Source organism: Podarcis cretensis, assembly GCF_951804945.1.
Source record: "Podarcis cretensis genome assembly, chromosome: 3".
In the NCBI taxonomy this organism is placed as follows: domain Eukaryota; kingdom Metazoa; phylum Chordata; class Lepidosauria; order Squamata; family Lacertidae; genus Podarcis; species Podarcis cretensis.
The window spans coordinates 119,199,849-119,219,788 of record NC_137172.1 but is presented as its reverse complement, the minus strand read 5'-3'; the positions used below and the strand labels follow the sequence as shown (position 1 = coordinate 119,219,788).

Genomic DNA, 19,940 nt, shown 5'->3' with positions numbered 1-19,940 from the left:
CTTACGTACTTAAATTTTCTGAGAACATCCTTGTTGTTTTATTCAGTGGACATGAGAATTTGCCTTGGTTTTACTCAAGATTGCCTAAACCAACACCATCCTGATCATTTTAAAAAGCAGCATACTTTAATTTAAGATTATAAGAAGCATACTATAATTTAAGATTATAAGCAGCATACTATAATTTAAGATTATAGCTAGAGATTAGAAAATCGCCTTTCTATGTACAAGAAGATAAAACCTCTAAGCAGTAAAACCTGAAAATAATAACATGAAATCAATAAAAGCATACAATAGGAAACCATGGTGGTTTTGAGCCACAAAGCATTTGCCCCTGGAATTTGAGCTTCTTCTGAAACTTATGTTAGTGAGCACCTTGGGGAGGTGGTAGAAATGGGACACTCATAGGCCTAGCATGGATAGCCTTTGATTCTTTATCAATAATCCAAATGGATATTTCATATATTTGGTATTAAATCCATCAAGACCACGCTGATGACAATTTAGTTCCTCACGAACCTTTTACATCCTAACTAATATCTCATTTCCTCATAACCTGCTTTTATTCTTAACAATCTGCTTTCTGCATGCTGGCACAGTGGCTTGGTCCATAGGAGCCAGCTGCTAGGGGCTGAGGGGTCTTTGTCACCCCCAATAAAATATTTGAGGGGAACACCGCCCCCACCCCAAGTTGATGGGCATTGCCATTCAAATGGTGTGCATGCACTGCATCATGTGGGATTATGTGGGATGGGGCCTACCTGCCTCCTCCTCATTTTATTCAAGTTTGCAACCTTGGCTTGTTCCCAGGATCTAAGGAACCTGCCCTGGGGAACCTTGTAGCAAAAAACAACAACCTGTGGAGGACTTTTAATGTGGAAGATGTGCCACACCAGTGGTCAGCCTGCTGGCTTGCACATCTTGTCCATTTTCTCAGATAATTCTAGCCACTGCAAAAAGCAGGTGCCATGGATTCCTCCAGCCTGGATTTTGTCACAACACTTGAGTTGGTTATAATTATCATGTAGCTCAACCTTTTTATACCTACCGCCCACTAATGCATCTTTCTTGATGGTAAAATTTCCTTACCGCCCACCAGTGCTCAATGGAAGGAGGATTCAGCTTGTGCCGTAGAACCCCCTACCGCCCACCTAGAATCCTGAAATGCCCACTAGTGGGCGGTAGGGACCAGGTTGACAATCCCTGATGTAGCTTGACTTCAGTATGCCAGAGGTGAACTACATCCAGAGAAATCTGGCATTGTGCACCTTTTCATTTTACAGTACTTTGCTAAATTTAAGTCTGATCTTCAATTCTTCCAAGGCTGGCTGATTCTGTGGCACTTCTGCAACTGTTCTTCCTAATGCAAGGGAGGGAGATCTTTTTCAACCAGTGAGACACATTTCCTTGTGAGAAACCTTCCAGGGGCCACATTCCACTGGTGGGCGGGGTATATGCAAAAGTTGGTAGAGCAATGCGCATGACTCTTAAATTTGTAAAGTAGGTTACATTCCAGCTGTGTGAAAGTCAGATTTCTGTACACACAGAGACATTTTCAAGCAAGCAAGAGGAATCAAGGACACATCCATCCAAGCAAAAGCACTCAATGAGGGTGTGGCTTGAGGAGAGTGTAGGCTGGAAAGATTTCCAAGGGCTAAAAAGAGGCCTGCATTTGGCCCCTGGGTCTGAGGTTTCCTGCAGCGGCGTAGCGTGGGTTGTCAGCACCCGGGGCAAGGCAAGTAATTTGCGCCCCTAACCCCTAACCTGCCACCGCTGCCAGCTTCTTCTTGCTGCTGCCTGGGCTGGTCGGATGTGGTTCTCTCCCGTGCTCAGCGCTGCACTGGGCGGCCACTGCACTGTCCCTCCCCCAGATAGTCCCTCCCTCGCTCTCTCTCCGCTCCGCACCGCAACGCACGCCTGGCACCCTTCCCCTCCACAGTGGGCGGCGATCCGGCAGCTCAGATCGGATTCGCACAGCCAGCACTGCAGTGAGAGAGAGTGAGTGAGCCAGGTAGGGGCAGAGAGCTGCGAGTGCGAGCGCCCCCCCCAATGTTGCGCCCGGTGTGGCTGGCCCCCCCTGCACCCCCCACGCTACGCCACTGGTTTCCTGCTATTACCATGGGAAAGTACTGAAAGGAGATTGCAGTCACTATGCACAGCCACAATCTGAGGGCTAAATGACAATTCAGGTTAAATTTTTAGTACCAGGCAGCTTGGTTAAATATGCATCTGACTTTCTTAGATCACTCTGCTGTTGCTTATGTTACAGTTAAGCGGACATGCTGAGTTGTGAATCCATGTGATAACATGAATACTTTTATGAGCAATCAAAGTTACAATAAACACAAGTACTTGGCTATAAATGTTAAAACCTTCCCAAATTATACTCTCCGACTTGAGCAATCTAAAATCAATCAGGGATCGTCATGTTTCAAGGGTTGGTCTGCTTTTTCCCCATGCTCAGGCATGATTTAATAATGCCCTTACAGATGTTGTTTAAACATTTAGCTATGGGTTGTTTTCCCAATATAGTAAAAAAAGACAGGAGGAAGAACTGGGGGTGGGGAAGCAAGAAAGGCAGATGGAGAAAATAATGCATGATAATATAAAAGGCAGTATAATGCCACATAATATTTGCTATGCGAAACAAAATCCAAAATTAAAAAGCTACCATGCGAGCGGGTAGCTTTTCAAAAATATATCACTTTATCTCATTTATCTAGGTACTGTATCTGCTTATCTACCAGTTGGTACCTGTTTGGATTGGACTTGACTTGATTTGATGTATGTGGTGCTGTTTTTTAAAAAACTCTGTGTGTGCGTGCGCACATACAGTTGTTTTACCTGTTTTATGTATGTAACTGTTTAATATATGTTTGTATTACATTGTAAAGCATTTCAGGATGCCTCATAGGAAGCGATTCATAAATGAAATAAAAAAAATTCTATGAAGGTAGTTCACAGGCTCCTTGAAAGTAAATCATTGTGGCATTTTAAAGTATCTGGCATGATGCAACCCAAATTCAGACCCTTATTTGATTCATTGAGAGAATTAACCACATGCCTGAAATTAGTAAGGTTTACAAAAACCTAAATTTGGCTGGATTGTGCCCATTCAAAATATGTGTGTAAAATCGGGTCCTCTAAATGCACTTGGTACAGTGGCTACAAACAGATTTCCATATTTATGTATTCAGTAAGTCTTAGCTAATTTTTATGCCTCCTACCTTAACTGTCATGCTCATTTTGCATCTGTGGTCTGTTTCTCTGTTCTTGACTGGAAGCAGGCAGAAGAACTTGGTAGCTAAAAACTGTGGGGTAAATGCCAAAAGAAATCATTGAAACCAGTCAAAAGTATTTTGCTAGAATTATTATTTAAATAGTCCCAGAGAGCTAACAGCAAGCTGGGCAAATAGTTTGAAGGATGAAGTGTTAGTCTGAAAGCCAATATGTATTGCGATATAAGTTGTGAAAGCTGTTTTGTGATGAACTATTTCCCCCCATAGCTATTGTTCCTTAGTAGGAAAAAGCATGCATGTTGTTGCTCTGTAAGGAAAAGTGAACACCCACTAGTCCATTTAGTCATGTGGATAATAAGTGTTTAGAAACTATCACTCCATTCTACATTCTCCATACACAAGAACAGTCGTTTTTCTGCAGTGGCTCCCCACAGGGAACGCTCTCCACAGGAAGCCTTACCTGGCCTTTATTATACACCTTTAGGAACTAGGTGGAAAGGTTATTCAACCAGGTCTTTGGCTGAAGGACGATTTATTGACAGCTATTTTGTGGTGGTGCCCACAACAGTTTCTCAAATTTCCAAGCATGCCCTTGGACCAAAAAAAGATGGAGACCCCTGGTAGACATAGGTTAAACCCAAGATTAAAACTGAGAAGACAGTAAATTAATAAGACTTCTAACTGCAACTGCATATTTAATATGTCTGTTTATAGGCTACGCATATGACCCTACCCAAACTAAGCAATTTAGAACAGTAAATTGCTATTATTTTGGTTTCTGATCTAGAACAAAAAAGATAGCTTAGCTTAGTAGTGAAGCAGTTGATTTGACAGACACTCTCTAGCAAAGTGTGATGTAAAATATAAAGATATATATAAAAAACTAGATCTACAGACTGAAAACTAACACTTTTATGGCCTCAACACAGAGGATAATATATGAAGCTCTTCTATATATATATAAAGATAAATATGTTAACCTTTCTCATACATCTAGTGCTCATTGTATGGCAAATGAAAACTCTGTCTATCCCCCAGTGTTCTGTGGAATGACCTCCCACCAGATGTCAAGGAAATAAACAACTTTCTGACTTTTAGAAGACATCTGAAGGCAGCCCTGTTTAGGGAAGTTTTAAATCTTTGAAGTTTTATTCTGTTGGAAGCCGCCCAGAGTGGCTGGGAAAACTCAGCCAGATGGGTGGGGTATGTATGAATAAATAAATAAATAAATAAATAAATAAATAAATAAATAAATAAATATTTTAAAATTGTGACCTTAATTCCCAAATGATTATTTTAAAATCTAACAGGTTGACGGAAGCCAAAACTTTGTTGAACTAAAGCTGTAGTTAATTTCTGTGATTGGCTGCATTTCTAAGCAAGGAAGTAGCTTTAAGCAGTTAGTTCTAAGAAATAATTCACTTTGACTCCTCTCTTTTTTAAAAAATCAGGGGGTAGTGTCAGGGGGAAATGCAAAACTCTGTAGTGTTGCTAGGAAAATATAAACTACAGACGAGGATACTGGTTCACTAGCACTTGAAGGCTCTTTGAGGCTGCAGTCCCATGAAATTTACCTGGGATTAAATCCCACTGAACATAGTGGGATTTAATTCTGGATAGGCAATAGGATTGAACTGTGAGTTGAGCATCAATGTGCACCTTTATTCTTGGGCATAAGACAACAGTAAGGTTTAAGCAGGGGCAGAACTTCATGCTCCAGCACCGAGGGGCGGAGAGCAGGAGGGAGCGGGGCTAGTGCATGTCCCGGGGCGAGGCGCGTTGCCCACAGGGCGTGGTGTGCATCCTGGGGCATGGCATGCCGCCTGCGGGGGTGTGGCATCCAGCACGGGTGGGGGGCAGCCACGATGGCACCCCACCAGATCGCGCTGCTGGGGGCGGTGCGCTCCCCCCGCCCTCCTCTTCCTCCGCCAGTGGGTTTATGATCTCGGCTCCTGTGCTTTGCCCTTGTCTATAGAATGAACACCTGTGTTAGGCCAGCATTTAGCTACTGGATCCTTTCTGAATTCTTTAATTCTGTTATTGATGTGCTTTATAAAAATGGGGGTCATGCTTCATTTATTGTTGTTGTTTTGACCATAATGGTCATAGCAATTGCAGGAATACACACACACACACACACACACTGTTGAGGAACAGCTTAGGCCAAAATACGTATTTATAATAAAATAGGTACTTTATAAGTAATTTGCATTTTTTAAAGATGGCAGGGACAAAGGTGCCACAGTCCTATAAACTGCACTTTAAAGTTGTAAATAATAAAGGGTTTGAGGATTCATGACATAGTTACTGTTGAGGTTTTTCCGTTTTGTATTAGCAATAGGTAGCTAATTATTTTAACATATAAACCAAATACAGTTAGATGTACAAATCTGTTCTTACAGAAACACATTTATAAGGAAGGAAACATTACCTTCCTCCTATCAGTAATCACATCTGCGGAATATACACATATATGCCAGCTGTGAGATACAGTATGTAAAAGCTTACACATTCAAATTTGGAACCTAGACTTAATTTTTCCTTCAGCTTTCTATCTCTTTTCATGATAGTAACAGTGGTAAAGGTAAAGGGACCAGACAGTGGTAGGAATGTGAATAATATTCCATAGCTGATCTGCTTTCAAGTTTCATAGAGATAATATTAAAACTCTCTTTTCAAACATACTCTAATTATTTGTCTCTCCTCCCCTCCCCCCCCCCAAATGTTTTTACAGTGTCTTTATTCTGGTCTGTTAGGAGTACAGAACAGAATTCTTCCTTTCATTTCTTTTGTCTAAATCCAGAATGTATAAAAATATTCATTATTGTAGTGCCATCCCTCTACTACATTTGCAAAAAATCAAGGATAGAATCCTTCTAATTTAAGCAAGAGTATAATATTGGCAGAGTATAATATTGCAGAGAAGCTGGTATCTGGAACAAGTCTTCCTGGCATATTTGTGCTTAGAGAGACCTGATCTCCACCTATTTTGTGCCAACAGTTATTGAGACTGATTAGCCATTGAGAATTGAAATGCCAGTGAACAGAGAACTGTTCCCTCAGAGACCCTCTCTCTCACTTACATCATAAACTTGCTTCAGGCTGAGCCTACATAAAAGAAACTGCATTTTGAGTGGTTAAAAAGTCAGCCTGAAATATTAAAAATGGGAAGATGTTGCCTCCTTGCTGGATAAAACAATTTTGTCTTCATAGAAACAAAACAGAGCTACAGGCATGTAGGAAGGAAGCACTTTTGAGGGTCCTCAACATGATCCAGTGTAAATAATGTATACTTTAAGAATTATAATGGAAGCGTGTAACAATATGATCCTTTAATATCAATTGTAATTGTTGCAACAATGTAGCCTGGTTAAACCATGGCTTAGTGCAGATGTAGGGGTTCTGGGATCGTAGCTTATTTGCTTTTTCTCTGGTCCTGTTGCTGTGAGCTAAACCATGGTTTGACTTAGCATATCACCCAAACCCAGGCTCATAGTTTGTCTCGGTCCAGTCAAATCACAAGCTAGAGCAAAGATTTGGAGGAGATAAACTATGAGCCTGGGTTCAGACAATATACTAAGTAAAACTATGGTTTAGTTCAGAGGTCGGCAACCTAAGGCCCATGGGCTGTTTCTGGCCCATGAGTTTCCTGGAACTGGACCATGGCCATTCTGTGGATCGGCGTAGGAATTCTGTGCTTTTTTTCCGCAGCACCATTTTTTTTCTTGCAGCAGAGACCGACTTCTGGGTCAGAAGAGCACTGGAAATAGTATGTGCGCATGCGCATGGGCGCTCCTTCGACCCGGAAGAGCGCCGGAAATAGCTTGAGGGTTTACTACTTTTCTACTCCCAAAGATAGCATGCAAGGCAGTAGAGATTTAGTATCAGAGTTTTCCTTCTCTTAGACAGACTACTTTCCTAGGTTGACCAGCCCCATCTGCCCCTCTACAGCACATGCAGAAAGCGCCTTCTTGGCTGTTGGATCCTTGAATCCACTATTAGTCTCATCCGTTCAATATGCCAGAGCTTGTCTTCACATGCAGGGGAAGTCCCTAACTCACGGAGGGTTTAAGACCCATTGGCTATCCTCTCCTAGTTTAGCCAGCCAGCCATTTCCTGGGTTGTGGCCACTGTCGCATGCTGACAGCTTCCGGGAGCCACAGAGAGAGAGCTGAGTACAGGGTAGGGATAAAAAGTGGACATACTACCCAAGAAGGAGCATGATGAGTCCCTCACCAGTGGTGCAACCCCTCTTCTAACACCCAACATCCATAGAATGTATTGGGTAGAGATAAAGAACTCCCTTTCACTACACTGCTTCTCAGGTTTACATGTTTAATTCAAGGCTAAGACCAAACTGTGGTTAAAGCAGTGTAACCTGTGGTGAGGGGTGAGGTCAGAATTGGCAGACCATGATTTGCAATCAGCAGACCACTCATAATCTGAAACCACAGTTTGAAGTACTAGTCTGGTAAGTGCTGCTGGCTCTTAAAAGGTTTTTCACGGGTTTCCCGAAGTTTAGAGGAAGTTTACAGGCTTTGTAGATGGTGCTCCCCACTATAATGATTGCATGTATACAGTACACGCCGTACCCAAGAATGTAATCCCCATGTAAGTGGGAGATGCCTGTATGTGTCACCTATGGTTTGCTGCGGTATCTTAATCAATAAGCCATTTTTACAACCATTTCTTTGCCTCCAAAGGCTGCTGTATGATGAGTAGTGAACTTACGAAACTAAGAGGTTGGACAATGAAAGCATGCAGGAACCTGACACAATTGTTTGCCTGATTAACGTTTAGAAGCCCAAGCTATGGTTTGCATTCGCTGGTTAACACAAAGCATGGACTGACACAATGTCTGAAGTAATTATGTAGTACTAGGAAATACCTTTAAAGTGATTTTCATTTGTTTCAAGATTTGTAGCTAAATGGCAGCTCTGTTGCTAGTTGGATTGTCATTTTTTTTGTCTGTATAAAATGATCTACTAAGCTTGGATTTGTTAATACTATTAAATTCAGGGCCACTGAAAGACTATGAAAGATGGCAAATGGTGAAATCAACGTGAAGATAACTACCTAGAATAGTTATTTCACCACCCTGAAAGGAGGTGATATGAAAACAAATCAAATAATGACATTCTGGTGTGCAGGAATTGCTACTACTTGCTTGTATCTTATGATTTACCTTAATATTACAGTTGCAATTCTTTAAAATATAATTTTGGTGATACATGTTGTCCAGCCTCTGGTTTTGTTGCTGTGTGATCGAGTTTATGACCATTATTGTAGCTATGGTTCCCTCAAAAAAACCCTACATCTTCCTCGCTTAGGCTTTAGAGGGATTTGTAAACCTCTTTAATCCTGCTCCACTCATTATGGTAACATATGGTACAGGTGGTGACCTCTGTAATACTTACAGATTGGCTCAAGGAGGACAGATCATGAAATAAAGTTGCAAGGCTTCAGGCATAATGGCTTCTCCAGACTAGCCATATTCAGCAGGTATTTTCAGTGTTAGATAAACTTGGCCATGTCTCATCTCTGTAGGGTTGTCTGTGTACCAAGGTTGTACTCCAGCATTAAGTACTACACCTAGGTCAAAAGCAGAGAGCTAGGAAATATATAATTTATTAATTCAATACCATTTCAATACCATGCCCCAGAATAGTATCTTGGAGATGTGCTATTTAATAAATGCATGCTGTTCGTTTGGGGTTTTTTAGGCTGAAGCTATATGGTCGGCGGTTCGAATCCCTGCGGCGGGGTGCGCTCCCGCTGCTCGGTCCCAGCGCCTGCCAACCTAGCAGTTCGAAAGCACCTCCGGGTGCAAGTAGATAAATAGGGACCGCTTACCAGCGGGAAGGTAAACGGCGTTTCCGTGTGCGGCTCTGGCTGACCCTACCTCTCTGCAATAGAAGTTCAACATGTCCCTTCATCAGTCATATTTGCATGAGCAATAACAGGCTTGGATCCAGCTTGGATCCAGTCACATGCCTCCCTCCAAACAGACATCTGTGGGCAGTACTAATTGAAATGTATCCAAATAAGCAGGAAAGACTGGGCATTCAGTAAATCAATACTCTGGCTTATATTTACTATCATTCACCATACTGAGTTGATCCAAAATAGAAATGATTTTGTATACAAGGTAGGTTGCAGTCTTGTCACAGTAAAACAGGCATAGGCAAACTCGGCCCTCCATATGTTTTGGGACTACAACTCCCATCACCCCTGGCTAACAGGACCAGTGGTCACAGGTGATGGAACTTGTAGTTCCAAAACATCTGGAGGGCCAAGGTTGCCTATGCCTGATGTAAAATATAATTTAGACTTTAGGCAAGGAGAACCTAAACTCACCAGGCTGTTTACAACTTTGCCTTACTCTCAGCCTTAGCTCTGTATCTGCAATCTAGGATTAATAATACCAACCTACCTTGCAGGGTTGCTGTAAGCACCACAGCAAGAGAATAAATGTGAAATGGTTTGAATATTCACGAACAGTGCTTCCCAACCCTTTTTTGGCCTAAGCATCTCTAAAATCCTGATCCCCCCCCCCATGATATATAATTCTTATTATTCAAAAAGTGAACTCCACGTGGAGGAAGCCTAAAAGGCCGTTAACTTGGTCTAACTCATTCTCGAATTGCCCCCCTTAAAAATTGAATTGCCCCCCCGGGGGCGTATGCCCCACGTTGGGAACCAGGGTTCTAAAACAAATATAAGTGGTAGTTGTTTTGCATACGCAGAGAACATTCTGTACAGTGTTCAACTTTCAGATCAAACCTGAAAAGTTCATAGAATACAAATGAGAACTTTACAACTGTATTTCAATATAGTGTAAGGACATTATCTCCCCCCCAACCAGGCCTGTTCACATGAAATAACATTAATGTTAAAAAATGTACTTAAAATTATTTATACAAAGCTAAATTTAACAGCAGCTGACAAATTATTTGGATCAGTGTCATAATGTTCCAAATAAAAAGTCGAAGGATATATAACATGAGCTTCTGATTCAGGCTTTTACTCCTCCCTGATATTAATCCAGACCTTGAGGCCAGATCCTCCCCTTGTTTCTTTGGGTACCTAGCAACAGCTTTGCAAGCATAACATGAATTATTTTGATACAATATTCCTTTTATTAATTGTTGCTTTTCTCTGTTTTATGGATTTTGTTGTTGTAAGCTGCTTGAAGAAGTGAGAAATTGATAAAAACAATTAATAAACTAAAGAAGGGCACTTTTTTATTTCCCACAAATGCTAGAAGATGTACACTGTTGTTAAAATGCCACGACAATCTTGGCACCAGTTTGCAGGGGTGTTTGTGATTGTCTCAAGCTCAGATAAAGACAGTTGAGTCCATCACCCCAGACCAGATAGTAGTCAAGTGGTATTAGTGAAAAGGACTGGAAAGAAAGAATTGCAAACAACTTTTTAAAGGGAATGGCCTTCTCTACTGCAGAACAGGACATCATAAGAAATGAGAATTACTTTAGTGCCAGAAACCAAAGCTCATTGTTAGCTGTGCTGTTCATGTAGTGCCGAAGTGTGAAAAATCTGTTAACGTTGCTCTGCTGATCCAATTTTTAGCTGTTAACATTTTATTTTGTTATGCCTGGATCTTTACGCTGTTACGAGTCTAACCTTAAGCAATTAACCTTAGAGCAGCATTTACAATAATGCAGAAGAGTTTGTTTTGGCAACTGTATTTACCAGCCAACATGGATCACCTGTTGGCATATCTTCATTTAAAGATGTCCATATATGCCAGTCTCCCTATTTTATTCCTGTTATTGTTTCACCATGTTGAGGTGTGTGTGTGTGTGTGTGTGTGTGTGTGTGTGTGCATGCTTCTTTCACTACTACAAATTTTTTGAAGGCTGACCAGGGAATATTGTTTAGCTTTACAGGAAAAGGATTTTGGGAGGTCACTTACTGCTATTTATTATTGTTATCTATTATTGATCTTCTTTTTATGAGGACTGCGTTGGTGGGGAAAGAGCCTGAGCCTGTGTTTGTGTGTGCAGTGGAAGTAAATCTAACAATGACAAATGCAGCTACATAAGTGGCTATATTTTCCCCACAGTCTGGTGCAAATAATGTTGTCCTTGACCCTCCTTCACAATTCTCCAGAGTGCCAGAGCTATGCATTTGGGTGAATTTAGAGGGGAAAGTGAATTATGGGATAGAAAAGTTTTCTGAAGTGTTCAAAAGGAGATCAAGAAGGGCACTGACAAAAGATGTCTCTTACATGCCTGACTCGTAAAAGCCAGGATTCTCCAGGCATACATATTGGGTGTACATACCTGATCTCATATTCATCCCTTCCATCTCTACACTTGATATGCTCGGTACATTATCTGGCTGTGCCTGTGAGAGAATATAAACAATGTTCTCCAGCTTTAAAGAAACTTCTTCTGAATCCACAGCATGAATACAATTGCAGGGTCACATAGTAACACTTGAAGTCAGGAGCTATTTTTAAAACTAAATTGCAGAGCAGCACATTGCTTTCATTAGTACCTTACATCAAATTGTCAAATTAATTAGTGGGTTTTCATCACTAGTTTTGCATACAGCTTTTATTTGTAGTTTGTTCTTAAATGCCTTACACAACGTTTAACAACCACCCGTGTATAGTAATTTGACAAATACTTCAGTGCTTCCAGATAAGTCTTCTAGATGCACTCATAAGTCTGGTTAATGGACTTACTGTGGTTTTAGGACACTCCAGTATTTTGTTTCCGAATTGGGTGGTAAGCAGAAAGGGGGGTGTCTTCCCTTCCTGCCTCCCATTTGTTGTTAAATGATGTACCGCATTTATAGTTCTGAACTGCCTTTATTTGCAAACGGTAGAAACCAAGAGAAATTGCCAAGCATTACTTCATACGGTTTAAGTTTACATTGAATCAACTTTCTTTTCATTAGATTAAGAACTTACTTTTACAAATAAGGGATGACTGGAAAGCATAGAATTGAAGATTATAATCGGCTTGGCAGCTGAACTGAAGTTAAAAAAGAACTTCTGCTGGGTGCTTTTAGAGACCCTTTAATATTTGGTTCCCATTTTAAAGTACTGAAGACTACAATTGGGAAGACACTAACTAGCAATATTTTATAATGATTATGATGGGCTCCATGGCTCTGCAAAATTAAAAAGGAAACAGTTACAACCAGGGCTGCTTCACCCTGGTGAGGCGACCGCCTCAGGTTGCAGGGTCCACAGAGGCAGCAGATCGCAATGTTGATCTTTCTCCCCCTACCTCTCCACTTGTTCCCGATGTAGATATTCACTCACCACTTCTTCCCTGGTGGAGAAGGGGTGTGTGTCATTTTTTGGTTTGGTTTGTCTTGGATGCCAAAATGTCTTACAAAGGTACCGGTAACTTTCTAAGATAAAGTTAACAGTAAACCTAAAATCTGAGTATATTCCTTTAATTGTTTTCTATTGTACCAGTTAATATACCAGAACTAGTAAGTGGAAGGATATGCCCATCTCAAAAGTTTTTTAATGTTGTGTATGTGGGAAAAGAGGCTAGAAGCACAAGAGAAGCAATGCTTTTAGAAAGTATAAATATAAAAAATAATTGCATGGCCCATTTAGGATACTATCTTATTTGTTTACGCGGGGTTCTTGCTATTTCTTCTTCCATATCAATTGCTACGCTGCTTTAAAAAAACTGAACATATAATGATAAGCAGGTTTTGATTCTTTGCACCTGATTCTCCTTAAACTTGCAGCTGCATATGCTACAAATGGTTTCCAACTGACTGTGAGGGGAGGAAACATGTTTTGCCACTTACTCCTAGTAGTACCACTGTTAATATGCAAACCCCTGGCTGCCCCCCCCCCCCACTTCAGTCTTTGGTGTGAAATTTCCAACACATTGCTTGAGGTTCAAAATACTGGGTTGGTTGTGAAGATGTATTGGAAAGGATTAAAGAATATAACCTTAAACATTTCTTTAAAATCTGAGAGTGCTATTTTTTAATTTTTTTAATTTTTGTTTACAAAGCCTTATTTGAACAAGCATACGTTTTAGGAGAAATAAGTCAAGATTATTGCGCAAAAGTGACTTTAGCAGTCACTGATAGCAAGGGAAGGCCTTGTTTTATTCAGTTGACAGAAGTGTGAAATGACTGTGTTCCAAAGGAGACAAGAGAGGTGATTTTTCACTTCAGCCAGCAATGCAAATGGCTACAGAATGAGGGGAAGAAGAAAAAACGAAGGGAGGGAAGGACTGCTACAACAAGATAGAAAGAAGGGAGATCTATGTGAAAAATGTCACCCTGGGTGCACTATGGGACTATCAAATTGTGTCTCTTAGAGTGGCTTTGTGACCCTGTGAAAACATTCGCTTTTGAGCTCGTATCATTTAAAATATTTTCAGACGGAGAGAATGGTGGGGCTCTCCTTTGTCGTTGCTAGTTATGCTGCCTTTCATTTAGAGGAAACAAAACTTGTACATCACAGTGGAGGCAGCGGAGCTGAAGGTCAAAGTTCAAAGGCAGGTTGCTGCATCACTGAGTCTTGATCTGAATCTTATCCATGTGACCAGAGATGCGTACTCTCACAATGGAGGGACCCTTGGAAGGAAGGAGTTAGACTTGGTGGCATTGCGGGGGAGGGGGGAGGGGGAGGGGGGGAAACACCAGAACAAAATCTGTAATGACGTTGATGCAAAAAATTGTTGTTCCTGGGAGGATGGGTTTTACTTGAAAACGTTGATCCTTCTTCCATTGAGAGAATAGCAAAAAGCCAACAATTGCTATGATGCAGGGAAGGTTCTTATTTTATTCGTTCATTGTCATTTATCTTTGGATCCCAACACATGCAAAAGGAAGACATAGATGCAACTGGCTCTCCTTGGCAGATTGCCAGAAAATATAACTTTCCCAATATTATGATACATCTATCTTGCTGTTTAACAGCTGATGCTAATTATAGCGTTTGAGGTCTTTGGGCTGGAGGGAAAAATTCTACATGGCAGCAGCTTTGTCAACAGACAAAGCATGTGTGTAGAGGTAAATGCACCTTGACAGATACGTGCTTGCGATTGTAACACATAACCTGAGTCTACATGAGATTTTCACACATTTCTTACACAAAAGTGCTTTCCGTGTAGGAAAATCTGTACTTCCATTTTTAAAACTGGAGTCGTTTGAACTGCGAGAGGCTTTGTGTTGAAACTGACATAAGCCGTTAAAGGCAACAGGACTTTTTCCATTGGCAGGCAGTGGATAGAGAGTTGTGTCTGAGCTTGGGACACTTAAGTTAAAATGTGAATTTAGCAATGAAATTCATTAAATGACTTTTGACCTCATTGGGTTTCTGAAGAGGAAATAAGATTTGAATACATTGAGACCCATGTCAAGCCCTTGAGATTGGGTAGAAAATTACTGTTAGGCTCTGTTTTAACTGATTTTTGAAGACTTGGAAGGAATATTATATATGTTTTGTCATTAAGGGGGAAAGTTCAAAGTATAGATTATTCTTTTAAAATGAAAATGAATTGTAAATATACTGAAACTGGACTGAGTTTTCTAAGAACAAAACATTCCCTTTTTAATGTAATGGGATATTTTGAACTGTAAATAGAAGAAACCCTTTCATGAAGGTACCGTATTTATTTACTTTTTATGTATAGTGGCATGGAATTTACTATGATGCAAAGTAAAGTATTTTGTTACAAAGACAGGGAGGATGGAACAGAAGGTTAAAGGGTATTTTGGAAACAAACAGCTGGACCAGTTTATTTAAACAGATACAAGGATTGGGAGCTGACCTCAAGTTGACTTCCAGGGGGAGGAGCAAGAATGTCATTTTATTACTTTGCCCAGAAGGAAAATGTTCTTTCCTCTGAAATCACCCTAAAGGCACCCAAACACATGGCTGCTTTTCAGAATAGCTACTAAACATGAAATCCATATGAGAATACTTAAGGAAAAGATAACTGAAGTGTTTGTGTGAAACATATTTAAAGAAACATGAGGCGCATGGATGTGACTGTGTTTTGTTGCTGTTAAATCTTCTATAGGATGATTTAGAGGAAATACTAGACTGAAGAGTTTATTGAGATGCAAGTTTTTTAGCGGGGGCAGTCCTATTGGTGGCTTTAATGCACAATAAAAAAAATCTTCAGTAAAACACACATTTTAAATATTTTAGTTTTTCTTAATAGAGCATTCTAGGTTTTATTAGATGATATTCCTCAGTAAGAGTTGTCCCAGCTACTGGATAAATGTTCCCCAGTTTTGGATGACTACCCCAAACCTGTCCACTACACTGAGAATATGATTTTGATTTTCGTTAAAGAAAAGCTGTGTGGCAAAGCATTCTCAGCGCTCTCTCTCCTTAAAACTATTAGCAGTGCAGCAGGCAGCCTGCCACATGACCCCCGTCACAACCACTGGGACTCTGGCCCACCCTAAATTCAAACTACCCAACTGCCCCTGCTTGAAAGTACACTTGCAGTGTTCAGCTGCCCTGATAAGGAAAACTCAGCCATCAAGCAAGAGACTGTCCTTGCCCAATTAGCCAGAGTCAGTGTAAGTGTACATCCAATCACCATCACTATGTTACAGTTTGCAGTGATTCAGTTTCTTCTGGTAGTGGGATGGCGATGGGCCTGCTTCTTACGTAGGGGGTCTGCAGTTCCTGTTTCAGTCTACTTGCCAGAATTGCCTCCTGTTGTTCTAGTGGTCAGTGTACACCAGCTTGTAAGCACTCGCTGCATGCCTGAGCCTGATGAACAAGAGGTTGGTGCTGTCAGACAGCAGGGTTGGCAGGTTTCCGGAGCCAGAGGACACAATCACCCCCCCCCCCCACTTTGAGGGTTATTGCTGTTTCTTGTTTTTGCTATGATGTGGTATATTAAGTTTTATGAAAGAAATAAACTGCATCTGAACATGCACACAGGGCTGAACTAAGATGAGCTGTGGTGGTGTTTGTGCCCAGGTCAGGAGTCAGCAGTTATCAGCAGTTTACTCGCCTCATTCTGTGAAGGCTAAAATTGACGTTGGAAAATGAGTTGGCTCAATCCAGGGATCTGCAAGCACAAACTAAAATTCTGTATATGTTGCTGCTGTCACATAGCTTTAGGAACAAAGAAGTAGACCCAACCAACAAATGGTCAGTGTTGACAAGGGAGGTTAGAATGAAGATGCTGAACGTTGATCTTTTGCATGGAAAGCAGGCACCTTGAATGACCAGCCCCTTTTCCTTCCTTTCACTCAGCCTAACCTAATGGGCGACTGGTGCTGGCACAGGAGTTTGGGAGCACCAGTCAGGGGAGGAATGTCCATACAGAATGGCATGCTTCCGTTATGCTTTTCTCTCTGAAAGTGGTGCTTCTTCAAACACAAAAGGAGTCGTACACATGCAAGCTAATTGCCCTTGGATATGAACTTTTATTTAGTTGTCTTTTGTGGCTCAGGACATAGAAAGCTTTTCCTGCACATGGATTGCTCTAACTGGATCAGGCCAAATGCCTCACAAGGATAAATGTAACTTACCTGCAAAAATTAAAGACCACCATGGGCTTCTAGTAAAACATTTTTTCTTCTTTGTAGTTGTCCTTTGAGGGTTTGTATGGAAGTGACTTTCTGAAGTGCAAACAATTTTCTAATTGGTCATGGTGTAAGATAACAAATAGGGGGAAAGGTAGAAAATTTTAATTGCTTATTTCACATGGTGCTTTATAATGAGAAAGGAAAATTACTATAACCTTTGCTCATAGGTCTGATTTTCATGCTCAGTATATTGTCATTATAAGATGATTTTAAGATCATTGTTTTCACTTTCAGAATTTGTGTTAGGATAAAAATCAGTGTAAATAAATTCACACACAGTGGTACAGCACAGATATCTGAAACATATATGTGTACTGTCAGAGCTGCCTCTATGTCCCAGCTCACAGAGGACCAACGCTAGGCTGTCGTAATGTACAAAAGTCTTTATTGAAGTTCAATTTCCATTTCAAAGCCGCAGCGTGCAGCCCTACATCTTAAACCCTAGATCGGTGAAGTCCCGTCTGAGTCTCCTCCCCTCTGACACCTGTTTAAGATCCTAACCCTGCTGCACCTTTTCCGCTGCTCTCTCCTCTTCTGGGTCCTCCTGCCCGCTGGGGCATTGCCCTTTCTGGACTCTTCCGACGCTGAGTCGCTTAGCTCCTCCCCCTGCCTCCTGCGGGCTTTAGGACCCAGTTCCCAATCCTCATTCTCTGCTGTCCCGCGCTCCTGTACATTTGAACTTGCCTCTCGCGCCAACCCAGTGACCTTTCTCCTAACCGTTACACTACTTCGGTCACTGCTTCCCTCTTCCGGGATACTGGCCGGATCTGACCTCCCCTCCGTTGTCCGACTTTCTGATGGAGGCGTGGTCAGCCCTGCCTCATCTTCTCTCCCTGGTGGGGAATGCACTGGCCCCGATCCTTGGGACTCTTCCCCCCCACTCTGCTCTGGTGGGGAAGCTGGTCCTGATTTCCAACTACTGCTCTGGGAGTCCCTGCTGCCCCCTTGCTCCTGGGGCGTTCCCCTTGGGAACCCCCTACCCCTGGCCACTGGCGCCCCCTTCTGTGAATCTTCCGATTCGCTGGAGAGGCTCATGGAATCCCTCGGTCCACTGTCCTCTTCTCCTACGCTCCCCTCGGATTCTTCCCCTTCGCTCTCCATCTCCTCTCTTCCCTGTGCCTCTGCTCCTGAGCCCCTGACATGTATGTTCTTTCTACATACTTGTAGTAATTCTCATTTCTCATTATAAATCACTATATGAACTAAGCAGTTTAAAAAGGTATGCTTTTATACCATGACACACTTTACCTAAGAAACATCACATGCTTGTTATGCCCCCTTTAAGATTGCTAAAGTATCAAGTGTCTATATTAGCGATAAGTTCAGAGCATTTACTGGGTTGGAACAATATGAACCTTTGACCCTTCCCAGCATCCGTAATGTTCAACAGTGAGGTGAGGGCTCCAATGACACTTACCACGTTTGCAAAACCTAATAAGGCAAATTGCTTCAGAAATTTCATTTGATATATAGATTTACACTTCATTTTCAGGAAATATTTGGATACAGAAGAGGCTGGTCCATGGGGATGCATAGTGCACTGCCCCACCACTCTCATTCTGCCCTCAGCTAGTCCCCACCTGCCTGTCTTCTTACACTCATCCCGTCCAGGATTTAGCAGCACTGGCTCCTCCTCCTGAGTATTCCCATTGTTGAACTGGTAGTGAAGAAGGATGGGGAGAAAACATGAATTAGTTGGCTCTACCAACTGCTGGCCTCTCTGTCTTCTGTCCTACCAGTCTCAGTAGGCACCAGCCAGTAGTGTTGTAGGCTGAAGGAATTGGTAGCTTAATAATAATATTCTTCATAGACATTTGCAAGGGACTCTGCTTAAGGATCCCAACCAAATTAACAAGATGTTTGCTGTAAATGTTTGAGCCTAGCAGAAGGAAGCAGAATTATGAGGTCCATGGCTGTAGCAAAGAGAAATTAAAAGGCCATCACCATTGGCCCTTAAATTAGATGTGGAATGGCCAGCAACAAAAAAATACAGATTTATGTGTGAATGAAATTTCGATGTCCTGTTTGAAATGCTAGGCTTATTCCTTTTTGCAGAAGGGTAGACTATCAGATTTGACTATTGAAATGAAGGCCAGTGCACCACTGTTTCTGCTCTCTAGCACACTTTTCATGCTTGCTAAAGGACAGAAACATTGAGTGGTGTTCATCAGGGGGGCAGGGGAAACCAGCTAATTCAGCATTAGATTCTGATGTTATTGATCTCCCTCATGGATTATTGATTTAAGCTTTGATTTAAGCTTTATTTTTTATATTACAAACCTATGTGTAGCCCTTATAAACTATTATCACTTTGCATTTGAATCAAGTATTATCTTTTCCATAACAATTTCAGAACTAATGGTTTAGGCAAAATCCTCAGGATGCAAGTTCAAGTGGTGTTTTTTGTTTTTTGTTTTTAAACTCCCTACTTTTAATCTGAACCAGGTCATCCGCCACAACCTCTTGGTTCATCAATGATACAGTAATTACAAATTAACAAGATGTTTGCTGTAAATGTTCGAGCCTAGCAGAAGGAAGCAGAATTATGAGGTCCATTGCTGTATAGCTGTGACCTCACCTTGACCTCAGACTTTGCATAAAGAGCACAAAGAGAGAGAAATTGTGCCACAGAATCTGCAAGGAATGCATTGCTCCCGGGTCCCTAGTAGTGTGAGCTGGTGGTGATAAAACTCCAGACATGTTCTCATTTGATGGTGAGCTGCCATCACAGTTCATTATCTTAATAGTAGGCATTAAAATAGAATTATGTTTGCAAGAGGCTGGAAAGGTTTTGATAAAAACTGCAAAGGGGGGGGGAGAACCTGCTAGAGAAACATCTCTAATTGGGTTGGGTGTGGGAGGCAAGGTGAATTAATGCTTCTATGGGTATACATCTCTTTCCCTACCATTTTTTTTACTAGCCTTATCTGATTTGAAAAGAGTAGTGCTTGTATTGTTTCCTGAAAACTCTGCTAATTCCCCCATGAAAAGATGAAATGGAAGTCTCCAACTGTGGCAAAAGCAGGCCGACGTAAATCAACTCACAACCCAAAGCTTGTATTTTCTAAGGTTATCAGAGGTTTCAGGTTTTGCAGCATTTGGATCTACACATAGACTAACCCTGAAGGA

The 19,940-nt window shown here is 41.4% G+C and overlaps 1 protein-coding gene across 1 annotated transcript in view; it reads left to right on the top strand.

The window, feature by feature from the left end:
• Positions 1-19,940, top strand: part of LOC307212541 (homeobox protein Meis1-like) — a 150,176-nt gene that overhangs the window by 125,022 nt on the left and 5,214 nt on the right.